Genomic DNA, 13,487 nt, shown 5'->3' on the forward strand with positions numbered 1-13,487 from the left:
CTATCCATTCTTCTAACAAATATTTATTGAGCACCTACAATGTACCAGGCATATTTAAGCACACAGTACTGAATAAAACAGATAAAAATCCTTGCCTTCATGGACCTTGCATTTCAGAAAGGGAGACAGGTCAAAAAAATGAGTATGAAATGAGTATAACAGAATACATTAAATGGTGCTAAATAATCAGAAAAAAAAAAAAATAAACCAAGGAAGAAGAATGGAGTGGTTGGGGTGGGAGCATTTTGGATAGGGTATTCAGGGAAGGCATCTCTGAGGACGTGACCTGAAAGAAATGCAGTAGTGAGCCTGATGGGTTTCTGGAGGAAGAGAATTCCAGGTAGAGAGAGCAGCGAGTGCAAAGGCATAGGACAGGAATATACTTAGCATGTTCACAAACAGCGGGTTGGCAGGAGCGTCTGGAAGACCATGAGCAGCAGGAAAAAGAGTAGAAGATGCAATTGGCAAGAAAGGAATGCAATCTGACTTACATTTTAGCATCATTTTGGCTGCTGTGGTAAGGGATAGATTGAAGGCAAGAAGAGGCAGAAGCAGTGAAACAGTTGGAAGGAATATTGTAAACTTCAGCAAGTGGAGTTGGTGGCTTGAACCAGACAGGTGGGAATGCAGGTAATCAGAAGTGGATAGAGACTGGATATACTTGGAAGGTGGGGCTACTGGGATTTGCTCATAGATTGAATGAAGGTTGTAGGAGAGTCAACAGTGACTCAAAAAGTTTCCAATGAGCAACCGGAAAATTGGAGTTGTCATTTCCTAAAATGGGGAAGATTATGGGAAAAGCAGATTTGAGATGGACAGAATCAGGAGCTCACTTTTGGACATGCTAACATTGAGATGCCTGTCCTCTATCAAAGTAGAAACGTTGATTTGACCCTTGGATATACAAGGGAGTGGTTTGAGCTGGAGTTATAAAGTTGGGACATGTGAGCATGCAGATGACAGGTGAACCCAAGAGGCCAGATAAGAGCAACACGGAGCAAGTGAGAGCAGATAAGAGACCCACGTCCTTATAGAGAGTAGGGAAATGAGAGCCAAGAGATGGCATATCCTGGAGGCCAAGCGAAAACCTAGTTTTAACAAAGAGGACATGCATCAGGTGGTGATAAATCAAATGTAGCCGAGAATTATTGTGCTTCAAACCAGTTATTTCTCTGAAAAATTTGAGTAGTGTTTGTTCCAGGGATTAACAACTCAAAAGTAACGACTGTGCTAGAAGAAAAGCATTTTAGAGACAGGGGTGTCAGTTCTTGGCATTTCGGCTAAGATAGAGCATAAAGACCATGGTACAATGGAAAAAATGAAAGATGGAAAATGGGTTGGAGGACCAGTTCCACCATTTATTGGCTGTGTGATCTGGGAGAGTCATGTAGCTACTTCAGCTCTAAGTTCCCACATCTGTAAGACGGAAGCAATACTAGCTATTCCATTCTGTTGCTGTGAGGAATAAGGGGAATAAAATCTCTTTCTTGTTTCTAACAAACAACAGGCACTCAATGAATGTTAGCTTCCTCTTTGGTATTAACTGGCAAAGTTGTTGGGGGCTGTGTAATGGACAGTAATATGGACGGACCTTATAATATATTTCAGACTCTATGAAATTGGTCCTCGGTGACCTAATTCCCCATTGTCCCCTCTTTCTAATTACTCAGGTGCCAAATATGTGTCCCTTGCTAAACTTTAAACTTGGCTTCTCAAACTAAAAAACATGAAGCTGAGGAAGTTTTATAAAATAACTGGCTTATGTTCTCCATATTCTTAACATCATCAAAGCAAAGAAAGGCTTAGGAGCTGTTCCAGAGCAAAGGAGAATAAAAAGGCATGACAAGTAGATTCAATATGTGATCCTGGACTGGATCTTGGACTGTTGGGGTCAGGGGGATGCTAGAAAGGACATAATGGGGGCAACTGACAAAATTGGAATATGGACTACACCTTTATTGTTAACATGTTAATAATATTAAGTGCCCTGAATGTGATAACTCTGCATGGATGTCTAAGGGAATATCCTTGATTTAGGAAATACCACTAAAGCATTTCAGAGTAATAATTCATTAAAATAATTATATATAGAACAGAGAAATAAAAAATGAAAAACAAACATGACAAAATGTTAAAAGTCAGTTAATCTGGGTAATGGGTATACAAAGTGTCTCTGTATTATTCTTGCAACTTTTCTGTACATTTGAAATGATTTCAAAATAGGAAGTTGAAAAATATTACTCCATGGAATATGCTGTTAATTACTTCATACAAAAAGCTTCTTGCTCAGATAGGGTTTGGGGCCAATTGCAATTTTTTTTCCAATAATTTTCTTTCCTGTTCAAGTTTTTTAAATCATTGCTTTTCTAATTTAAACTATATTTTAAGGTGGATAATAAATGATACTGTTAAAATTTGAGAACCAAATGACACTGTTAAAATTTGTGAACCAATAATGAGGGAGTGGGTTTGAAAGAGAGAAGCAGAGGATTTCTCCTGCTGCAAATATAAAGATTAGAAAAGCCAGAATTTATCAGTCTTTGTCTTTTGTCTAGGATCGTACTACGGCAGGAAGCAGAATTACTACTGAGAATGGACAAAGCAACTGTCATTTAAGATCTTACTGGCCTTCAGATATTTAGGTAAATTATTCTCTTTTTAAAATGATTTTATTTATTAGAGAGAGAGAGAGAGAGAGCAGGGGGAGGGGCAGAGGGAGAGGGAGAAGCAGGCTCCCCACTGAGTGGGGAACCAGACATGGGGCTCAATCCCAGGACCCCGGGATCATGACCTGACCCAAAGGCAGGCACTTAATGGACTGAGCCACCCAGGCACCTCTAGGTAAATTATTCTTAATCCCCAGTTCCCTGGTTTCTGAAAATCTAGAGCTTCCCCATGATTTCTGCTAACTTTTGACTTTAGGATTCTGGTTTTCTCTGCTCCTTCATCATCAGAAGCCACCTTGTTGCTGCCTGGATTTTCTCTGCTGCCTTTCACAAGGAATTCAGGTACACTCCTGGTTTACAATTGCATAATTTAAGTAAAGAGTTGAAGAGTGTTGGAAGCACCTTCACCAGACATTGTCAAACCCTCCACCATCTCCCTCTTTCATATTACCCAGCCTCCCAAAAAATGGATGCTCCCACCCTTTGAGCCTGGGGCTGTGTGTATACCCTCAGAAAGGTAGACAAATTCTATCCCAGCAATTGCATCTATAGTGGACCAACTTGGCCAACCTCCTGGCCCCAACTCCCCTTGGAATTCTGGTGACTGAAGTGCTCACCAATAAAAGTTTATGATTATGGTTTGCAAATGAAACATCCTATCAGGCACAATTGTGGCAGGAAGTGAACTGATTCATAGAAGTCAATAGTTATCAAAACACTCTACCTGAAACAACCTGATATCTCTTCTGCCTCATCCCTCCTTGTTCTTAAAGACTTGATCCTGGGATCACTTCCTGGTGAAAAATATTTATAGCTCTCTCATCCATCTGCAGGCTGATCATCTTTAGACACACACAGTAGTTGAAACCATGCAAGTAAGTGAGGTGATCCAAAGGGTCTGTGAAATACAGAGCAACAACAACAATAAAAATAAATAACTGTGATTAGAGATGCAGGCTATAGACACTGGCTGCCAGAATTCAACCCCTGTGTGTTTAGTTTGATCACACAGATACTTGCTAGACTAAGTGCAGGGAAAAGAGAATGATACAAATTCCTTTGAAGATTGTGGGGAATTTATTTTATTTATTTTCATGAAAATGAGGGCATGCAGGGAGGTGGGGAAAGTTTATAAGGAAATCTTTGATAAAGTTTAGTAAGCCTTCCAATGAATTGCTAGTCTTGCTTCTCACCCTGAAGTAGTCCATACTTTTTTTTTTCATTCTTTTCCCAGTTGTAGTCATTGACCAAAACATTTGGGTTTGTCTTTCACCAGAACAAGAAAAAAGGTCATGAAAGATCTTTAAAGACCTATCTCAGTAGGAGTCTTGAAGTTAATCAAAATCCAAAATAGAGGGGTGCCTGAGTGGCTCAGTTGTTAAGCATCTGCCTTCGGCTCAGGTCATGATCCCGGGGTCCTGGGATTGAGTCCAGCATCGGGCTCCCTGATCAGCGGGAAGCCTGCTTCTCCCTCTCCCACTCCCTCTGCTTGTGTTCCTGCTCTCGCTATCACTCTCTGTCAAATAAATAAATAAAATCTTTAAAACAAATTTTTAAAAATAAAAAATAAATAAAATCCAAAATAAAAAAAGTAATGTTCATCTCTAAGCTAACATCTGTCCTATCCATCTAAGCTATGGAACTCCTCAACAACTGTGGCAGACAGAATAATGGCCCTCCAAACATGTCCTCATCCAAATCCCTGAAAGCTGTGAATCTGTTACCTAACATGGCAAAAGAGACTTTGCAGATGTCATTAAATTAAGAAGATAGAGAGATTATCCTGGATTATTCAGTGGGTCCAATGTAATCATAAAGGTTGTTATAAGCAGAAGTAGGAGAGCAGGGAGTCAGGAAAGAGATTTGCAAGTGCTGTGCTGGTAGTTTTAGAAATAGAAAAAGGAACTGTGAGCCAAGGAACACAGATGGCCTCTAGAAGCTGAGAAAGACAAAGAAGTAGATTTCTTGCTGGAACCTCCAGAATGAGCAAGGCCTACCAAAACCTTCACTTTAGCCCAGTTCAGACTCCTCTGACTCCAGAACTGAGTAATGATAAACATGTGTTGCTTTAAGCCACTAAATGTGTGTAATTTGTTATAGCAGCAGTAGGAAACTAATACACCAAGTCACCCACATTATCTTCCTCTTGTACTTCTCTCTAGCTGAAACTCTGTCGTTCAACTGATTTGTTAGTTGTTTCCTCACTTCTCCGCTCCCTCAAGAACGTAAGCCACACATGATGAGGAGAAATAGCCTCGGACTGAGCCCATTCCCTGTCCCTCTGAGTGACAGAACTACTAATAATGCTGCTGAAATAGGTTGACATTAGTCAATATCACCGGAGACCAGGAACCCTGTATTCATTCTCTTGTGTTCTTAGGAATCTACTATGTGCCCGGCACTTGGGAAGTGTTGGGATGGAGAGAGGTATAAACACAGCTCCTAACACCCAGGAGCTCTCACTCCAATCACATTGAGTAACAAGGTAATACTGATTGTAAAATTGTTTTTTGAGCAATTAAAATGCAAATAGAATAGCAATGTTTTAGAAGTCCATGCTTTACAAGAAAGGCCTGGTGGCACAGTGGTGAAGAGCAGTGGCTTTAGACTCAAGGCATTTGGTTGAGAATCTTGACTGTTATGTCTTTCCCCAGGACAACCTGGCATGGTTACTTATCTCTTCAACCTTACTTCCTCATCAGTAAAATGGGGACAGGGAGATTCATGGCATAGATTGTCGTGATAATCAAATTGGAAAATGTATACGGGAGCCTTTAGTATAATGCCTGGCACAAAATAATAGCTCCATAAATGATAACTTAAAATACAATTCATTTCTCAATATCCAGAAGCAATTTTTACAAAAGTAGATGGTTTTGCAAACTTTCCTCATGAAGAACCTCCAGAACAGAGTTATTATTTTGAAGAGCTTTGCTTCCCATGTTTCCCTACTCCTTCCCTCCCCATTCCCAAATCCATAGTTCCTGCTCAGTGCTGAAATCACTTTCCAAATCAGATTTGTCAACTAGGATTTCCCTTAGCCTATTTTCTTTTTAAGGGATGGGCCTCAGTCAGAAAAAGGGTTTTGGAAGTTAGTTAGGAGCCTCTCCAAATTAAAATACAAACATCATTCAGGAGGCATGGTAAGAAAGCAGAAATATAAGGACACAATTATTCTTCCTTTTATGGTCAAGATGGATGAGCTACATTTGTTAGGGCAATTTTGTTTGCCTCTGTGTGTGTGTTGGGGAGGGTTTTATTATAAAATCCCTCATTGTTCATTTTCTGCTGGATGTTTTACAATATGACTTTCATTGTTTTCTTTCCAACACCTCACTGCCAAGCTGATTGGAAAGGCAACTGAGTCTACCTTTCAAAGGTTAAATTGTAAAGTTGAACACATGTGCCAGGTTTTCTCTTTAACACATAAAAATGCTTTGTCTTATTTCTTTTCCATCTAACTCAACACACAAAAATACTCAATCTTATATTCTGAATTTTCAGCAGCTAATACAGGGAATAATAAAGAATGATCAATAGATGGGGTGCCTGGGTGCCTCAGTGGGTTAAGCGGCTGCCTTTGGCTCGGGTCATGATCTCAGGGTCCTGGGATTGAGCCCCATGTCAGGCTCCCTGCTCAGTGGGGAGTCTGCTTCTCCCTCTGCCCCTTCCCCCCACTTGTGTGCTCTCTTTCTCTCTCAAATAAATAAATAAATAAAATCTTAAAAAAAAAGAAAAGAATGATCAACAGATAAATAGACCAGTGAAACAGAATTGAGAGCCCAAAAGTAAACCCAAGCATATATGGTCCACTAATATTTAGCAAGGGAACCAAGAATACTCAATGGAGAAGAGATAGCCTCTTTAATAAATGATGCTGGGAAAATTGGATATTCACAGTAAAAGAATGACCCTGTATCCCTATCTTTCATTATACACAAAAACTAACTCAAAAGACTTAAATGTAAGGCCTGAAACTATGAAGCTCCTAGAAGAAATTGCAGGAAAAAAGTCCTTTGACATGGTCTTGGTAATGATCTTTTAGAAGTCACACTTAAAGCACAAACAACAAGATCAAAAATAAGCAAGTGGGACTGCATCAAACTAAAAAACTTCTGCACAGCAAAAGAAACCATTAACAAAGTAAAAAGACAACCTACAGAATGGGGAAAAAAAAATATTTTCAAAGCACATATCTGATAAGGGTTTCATATCCAAGATATATAAACTCAATAGCAAAACAAAACAAACAAAACCCACAAATAATCCAATTAAAAATGGGCAAAGGACCTGAACTGACATTTTTCCAAAGAAGATATATGAATGGCTAACAGGTACATGAAAAGATGCTCAACATCACTAGTCATTAGAGAAATGCAAATTAAAACCACACTGAGATGTTACCTCACACCTTTAGAATGGCCATCATCCAAAAGACAAGAGACAATAAATGCTGACCAGAATTGGAAAAAATTGTGCACTTTGGTAGGATTGTAAATTGGTACAGCCACTCTGGAAAATAGTATGGAGGTTTCTCAACAAATTAAAAATAGATCTTCCCTATGATTCAGCAATTCCAATTCTGGAAAAATAACCATGGGAAATGAAAACACTAATTAAAAAAGATAGATGTACTCCTATGTTCACTGCAGCATTATTTACAGTAGCCAAGGCATGGAAACAAATTAAGTGCCTATCGATAGATGAATGGATACAGAAGTTGTGGTGTACGTACACAATGGAATATTATTCAGCCATAAGAATTGAGGAAATTCAACCATTTGTGACAACATGGATGGACCATATATGCATTATGCTAAATGAAATAAGTCAGAGAAGGACACTGTATAATCTCACTTACATGTGGAACCTAAAACAGAACAAAAGAAGCCCACATGAAACTCATAGAAAAAGAGACTGGATTTGTAGTTTCCAGAGGTGGGGGGTGGGGGAGGAGGAATTGAAGGAAGTAGTCAAATTGTACAAACTTCCAGTTATAAGACAGATAAGTACTAGCGATGTAATGTACAACATGACAACTGTTGTTAACGCTACTGCATGGTATACAAAGAAGTTGTTAAGAGAGTAGATCCCAAGAATGGTCATCACAGGAAGTGAATTGTTTTTGTGATGAGTATTCTTAGAATCTATTCTCTTATCAACGTTTCCATATATCACACAGCTGTGTTACCTATGTGATGATACTAACTTCTTTCTTTTCTTCTTATTGTATCTGTATGAGATAATGGATGTTAACTAAACCTATTGTGGCAATCAGTTTACAGTATATCTAAATGAAACACTCCTGCCATATACCTTAAACTTATAAAGTGATATATGTCAATTATTTCTCAATAAAACTGAGAAAAAAGAATGATTAAGTCCCTTAATTTTTTTTTTTTACTTTTCATTTCTTTTTGGTATTTTGTTTTGTTTTGTTAGGTTTTTAATTTTTTTTAAGATTTTATTTATTTATTTGACAGAGAGAGAGAGCACAAGCAGGGGGAGCGGCAGGCAGAGGGAGTAGCAGGCTCCCCACTGAGCAGGGAGCCCCATGCGGGGCTCGATCCCAGGATCTGGGATCATGACCTGAGCCAAAGGCAGACGCTTAACCTACTGAGCCACCCAGCAGACCCTATTTTGTTAGGGTTTTAATGTCTTTTTTAAAATTTAAAATCAATTAATTAACATATACTGTATTATTAGTTTCAGAGGTATAGTTTAGTGACTCATCAGTTGCATACAACACCCAGTGCTCATTACATCAAGTGCTCTCCTTAATGCCCATCACCTAGTTACCCCATCCTGCCCACCTCCCCTCCAGCAACCCTCAGTTTGTTTTCAAGAGTTGGGAGTCTCTTGTGGTTTGTCTCCCCCACCCCTGCCAAAAAATAGACTCTTTTTGTTTTTTTTAAAGTTTTTATTTTAATTCCAGCTAGTTAACATTTATTGGGGTTTAACTGTTGTTATTACAATGTGGGAGCAGATGTGTCTCTTTTCCTTTGTTTCCCAAATATAAAGAAATCAAGTCGCAGTCCCTGTGCTGAAGCCAGAGCTGTGGAATGGGGGTTATCACCTGTAATCTCCTCATATGCTGGAGACTTTCAGAAAACCCAACCCTCCCACTGAGTAAAGGGTCTCAGCAAATATGGCACCTTTTCCCCATTTATTATGGCAGCTACCCAGGAATCTGTGATAGGGTCATTTTCCTTTTGGAGAGGTGGGAAATTTGAGGAGAGTTGTCTATGGAGTCATGCTTGGAAGGCTAGAGCCCTGGAAGAGCGTTCGTGATTTATGATGGGCAGGGGCTGGGAGCTGCTGTTAATCACAGCACAGCCTCCCCTGGAGAACACAGTGACTATTGAGTCTGCCTTTCTGGCTTGCCTGCTGAGACCCGTGTGGAACCTCAGCAGGCACAGTGGTATGTAATTCCTGGGCTCTCAGAAGGCAACAGAAGCCAACTTCAAACCCTTGCAAAAGAATTTAGGCTGTTTAACAGTGGGGATCTACCAATCAAGGCATATGAATGAATGTCAGCCTCCCTCATTTAGAAATATAAACCATGGTATATATTTTGCCATGTGTGTAAGTATGTGTAAAGACTGGAATCTCTCCCTATCTCAGGCTACTGAATTCAGTTCCATTTGTCATAACTACTTATTAAATTCCTTCTGTATGTATAGCTCTGTATACCACATTACTCTGTGGTAAACACAGAAATGAGTGATGAAATCAGAAAGAAAGGGACACCACATTTATAGAGTCCATTCTATGCATCTGCTTTAATTCTTTCTTAAATGTTTCTCACAACAACCCCTAGAGGCGGTGCAGTTTGGATTAAAGGTCCAGCCTTGTGTAATGGAGAGTCCAAATGCTGAAACTTACACAAAATAGAAGGTTCTTTTTTTCTCATGTAAGAGTCCAGAAGTCGGTGCCCCAGGCAATTTCTACCTTGTGCTCAGCCATCTCTAGAGGGTTACTCTCATCTGTATAATGCAAGATGGTTCTGCACCCCATCGTCGTTCCCTCCCCTTGCACGTATCACTTCTGCTCACAGCCTGTTTATCAAAGCTTAGCCTCATGGCCAAATCTACCTGGGAAATAGAGGCCTTCTTATAGGCCGTCACATGCCAGGCTACAAAGCAGAAATTCATTTACATAAGAGCTAAGGAAGAAACAGATATTGTGGAACTTAGATGGTTCTAGTGATTCCCATTTTACAGTTATGAAACTGAGATAACAGATACGTTCATAACTAACCTTCCCCAGATCCATGGGCTTCACTGCACTATACTGCCTCTCTGTAATGCCATACAATAGTTGCTTTAGCCTTTTGGCTAAGCTGTTCCTGCCATAATAGAGTCCTGAAATGCCAGAATTATGCATTTCCACCGTTCTGTATTCTTTATGTAATGGGAAATAAGACTGTGATGAAAACTATTTAAGGGAGAGGATTTAAGAGGTTCCAAAGCTCTCATTCATTCGGCAAAGGAAATCAGGTTTTGTTTAAGTGGGAATTCTACTGAGGTATGGGAAGAAGTCCAACAAACCAAGCAGCCAGGGTGGCAAGGTTGGTAAGACTTGTCTGGGAGGAGTCAAGGTAGAACCTTCCCTCTCTCTGGCTTTATACCCTCAATATGACAGTGGTCACCATCACGACTACTCAGGTCTGCCATTGTAACATGAAAGCAGCCATAGATCAGACAATACAAAGCACACGCACATGGCTGTGTTCCAATAAAATATTATTTATGGACACTGAAATTTGGCTTTCATGTGGTTTTCATGGGCCACAAAATATTATTCATCTTTTGATGTTTTTCAACCATTTAAAAATGTAAAAATCATTCTGAACTCATAAGCCATTTTATTTTTTTTATTTTTTTAATTATTTTTTTTTTAAAGATTTTATTTATTTATTTGAGACAGAGAGAATGAGAGACAGAGAGCATGAGAGGGAGGAGGGTCAGAGGGAGAAGCAGACTCCCCGCCGAGCAGGGAGCCCGATGCGGGACTCGATCCCGGGACTCCAGGATCATGACCTGAGCCGAAGGCAGTCGCTTAACCAACTGAGCCACCCAGGCGCCCTCATAAGCCATTTTAAAACTGATAACGGGTATATCCGTACCATGGACTACTACTCAACAACGAAAGGAAACAAACTTTTGATACATATGACAACTTGCATGGATCTCAAGGATGTTATGCTGAGTGAAAAAGTCACTCTCAAGGGTCACATACTTTATGATTATATTAAATAACATTCTCAAAATGACAAAATTATATAGAGAACACATTCGTGGTTAGGGATTGGGGATGATTGGAGATAGTGGTGTGGTTGTGACTACAAAGGGGTGGCATGAGGGAGATCTTTGTGATGATAATGGAATAGTTCTGTGTCTTGATTGAGGTGGTGTCTACATGAATCTATACATGTGATAAAGTGGCACACATGCACACACACACGCACACACACGTGCCCACACACATTATGCAAATATGGATTTCTTGGCTTTGATATTGTACTAAAATTATGTAAAATGTAACCACTAGGGGAAACAGCGTAAAGCCTACGTGGCATCTTGCTGTATTATCTTTGAAATTTCATGTGAATCTATAATTATTTCAAAATTAAAAATTAAAAAAGAAATTCAAACACACAGTGGGTTGGATTTGGCTCGTGGGCTGTAGTATGGCAACCACTGGACTAGAAAAAACATTTGCAGTATATATAATGGGAAAATATTAATATACATAATTATATAAGAATATGTAAGTCAAACAGGGAAATGACAAGCAACCCATTTTTAAAAATGGACAAAGGATATAAGTAATTCACAAAGAAATACAAATGACTAATAAGGATATAAAAAATGACAAAAACAGCACAGTAATTAAAAAATTAATGACAGGGCGCCTGGGTGGCTCAGTCGTTAAGCGTCTGCCTTCGGCTCAGGTCGTGATCCCAGGGTCCTGGGATCGAGTCCCACATCGGGCTCCCTGCTCGGCAAGAAGCCTGCTTCTCCCTCTCCCATTCCCCTTGCTTGTGTTCCTGCTCTCGCTGTCTCTCTCTCTCTGTCAAATAAATAAATAAAAATCTTTAAAAAAAAATTAATGACAATAAGCATCTTGCTACAGTATCAAAAACATAAGACTAATATTATCAGGTGTTGACAATGTTATGGAGAAATAGTGTCATACACATTTACTGTAGGACAGTAAATTGATGAATTAAATTTGAAAGACAACTTGGTGGTTTCTGTGAAAAATTTAAATAGGCATCCCTCTGGTCCACCAATTACACATTTCAGAATTAGTTCTCTGGATATACTTACACAGGACCACAAAGATGAGTATAAGAATGTTCACTATAGTTTAGTTGTTTTTTTTTCAAAGTAGCTTTATTGAGCTATAATTTACATAGCATAAAATTAACTCATTTTAGATATACAAATCAATGATTATTAGTAAATTTACAGTCATATAACCATTTTAAAAATCCATCTTAAAATCCAATTTTAGATCATTTCCATCACCCCCAAAAGATACCGCCTGCCCATTTGCAGTCTCTCCCTGTTCCGACCCCTAGCCCCTAGCAACCACTAATGTACTTTTGTCTCTATAGATTTGTCTTCCCTGGATATTTCATACAAGTAATGCATTTTGGTTTTAATTGGGACATGTTCAATATTCAACAACATAAAATTTCTTTCACTGATGCTCTGGTACCAGCAATGGACATGATTTAAAATCATGCTTGAATTTAGCTTAAAAGCATCAAGAATACAGCTTCAATAAGAAGGAGATTGAAGGATATTAAATAGCATGTAAATTTGCATGTATACCATCTTCCTTCAGAATTTGATAGGCAAAATCTGTTGAACTTTGTCACAAAGTAATGCCATGCAACTGTTATACTGTTCCTCTTCCACAGGGGATACAAAATTGATCTGTGTATTTTCAAAGTGGGAGGCATTGGTACTTTGACAGAGTTCTATTACAGTGACAGTATTCTTATTACGCCCAGTGTCTAATGTACACCTAATTGTGTTAGACAAAGAAAGCTGTTATGCACTGATTACCAACTGCTGTTTGTAATCTTTTGAATGCACTTCTCTGATGCTGAAAAAAAATGATGGCAAAAGTCACAAGAGGGAGAAAATGGAAGAGAAAGTGATCCATAAACAATGGGGCTTCATATAGCTCCATGTGGCTACATCAAGCCTCATGATGTCTCAGAGTCTCTGACAAGTTCTAGGAGCATAATACATTTCTAGGCTTAATAGCAGTAAAGCAAATGGTAGCTTCTGATTTAATATGTACATGGGTGTCAGGGTTATGGTAACACTTGATATCATGAGTCCTTTGAGACTTAGGCCTCCTAGCAACTGCTGAGCCTACTACACCCCAGCCATAAATCATCAGTCCTCCTAATCAATCAGAAATCAATTTTCCTGTAGGGAAACTGCTTATTTAAATGTTCATGGCTATTTCTCTGTTTTTTATGATCAAATTACATTTTCAAATATTTGAGAGGCCCAATAGAGAGAGAAAATAAAAGGATTTGATTCCTTTGAACAGGGTAGGTGCTATTGATACCTACAAATTGAGCCATCATGATAAGAAAACAGAAAGCACAGGGTTGTTCCCAAATGGGACCAGATCCTGAAACTCTGCTCTCTCCTTTCCATATAGTAATGATTTTGGAAGAGAAGTGAGAGTGGTAACAATAGAGTAACATCTTCCCTACGGTGGAACAAACAAGATTTGAAAAGAACCAAGGCAAGAGAGTGGGAGAAGAGTTTAAGAAATGGAAATTAG

General features: G+C 39.0%; 1 long non-coding RNA gene across 1 annotated transcript in view; it reads left to right on the forward strand.

Annotated features, from left to right (window-relative positions):
* Positions 1-13,487, forward strand: part of LOC135362108 (uncharacterized) — a 262,946-nt gene that overhangs the window by 246,910 nt on the left and 2,549 nt on the right. Inside the window, exons 4-5 of the long non-coding RNA XR_010406524.1 lie at positions 2,556-2,642; positions 2,923-3,008. This is a non-coding gene — a long non-coding RNA (uncharacterized LOC135362108). The remainder of the gene's footprint in view (positions 1-2,555; positions 2,643-2,922; positions 3,009-13,487) is intronic.

Source organism: Mirounga angustirostris, unplaced genomic scaffold (assembly GCF_029215605.1).
Source record: "Mirounga angustirostris isolate CCGP_5_RB_7025 unplaced genomic scaffold, mMirAng1.0.hap1 SCAF_12, whole genome shotgun sequence".
NCBI lineage: Eukaryota > Metazoa > Chordata > Mammalia > Carnivora > Phocidae > Mirounga > Mirounga angustirostris.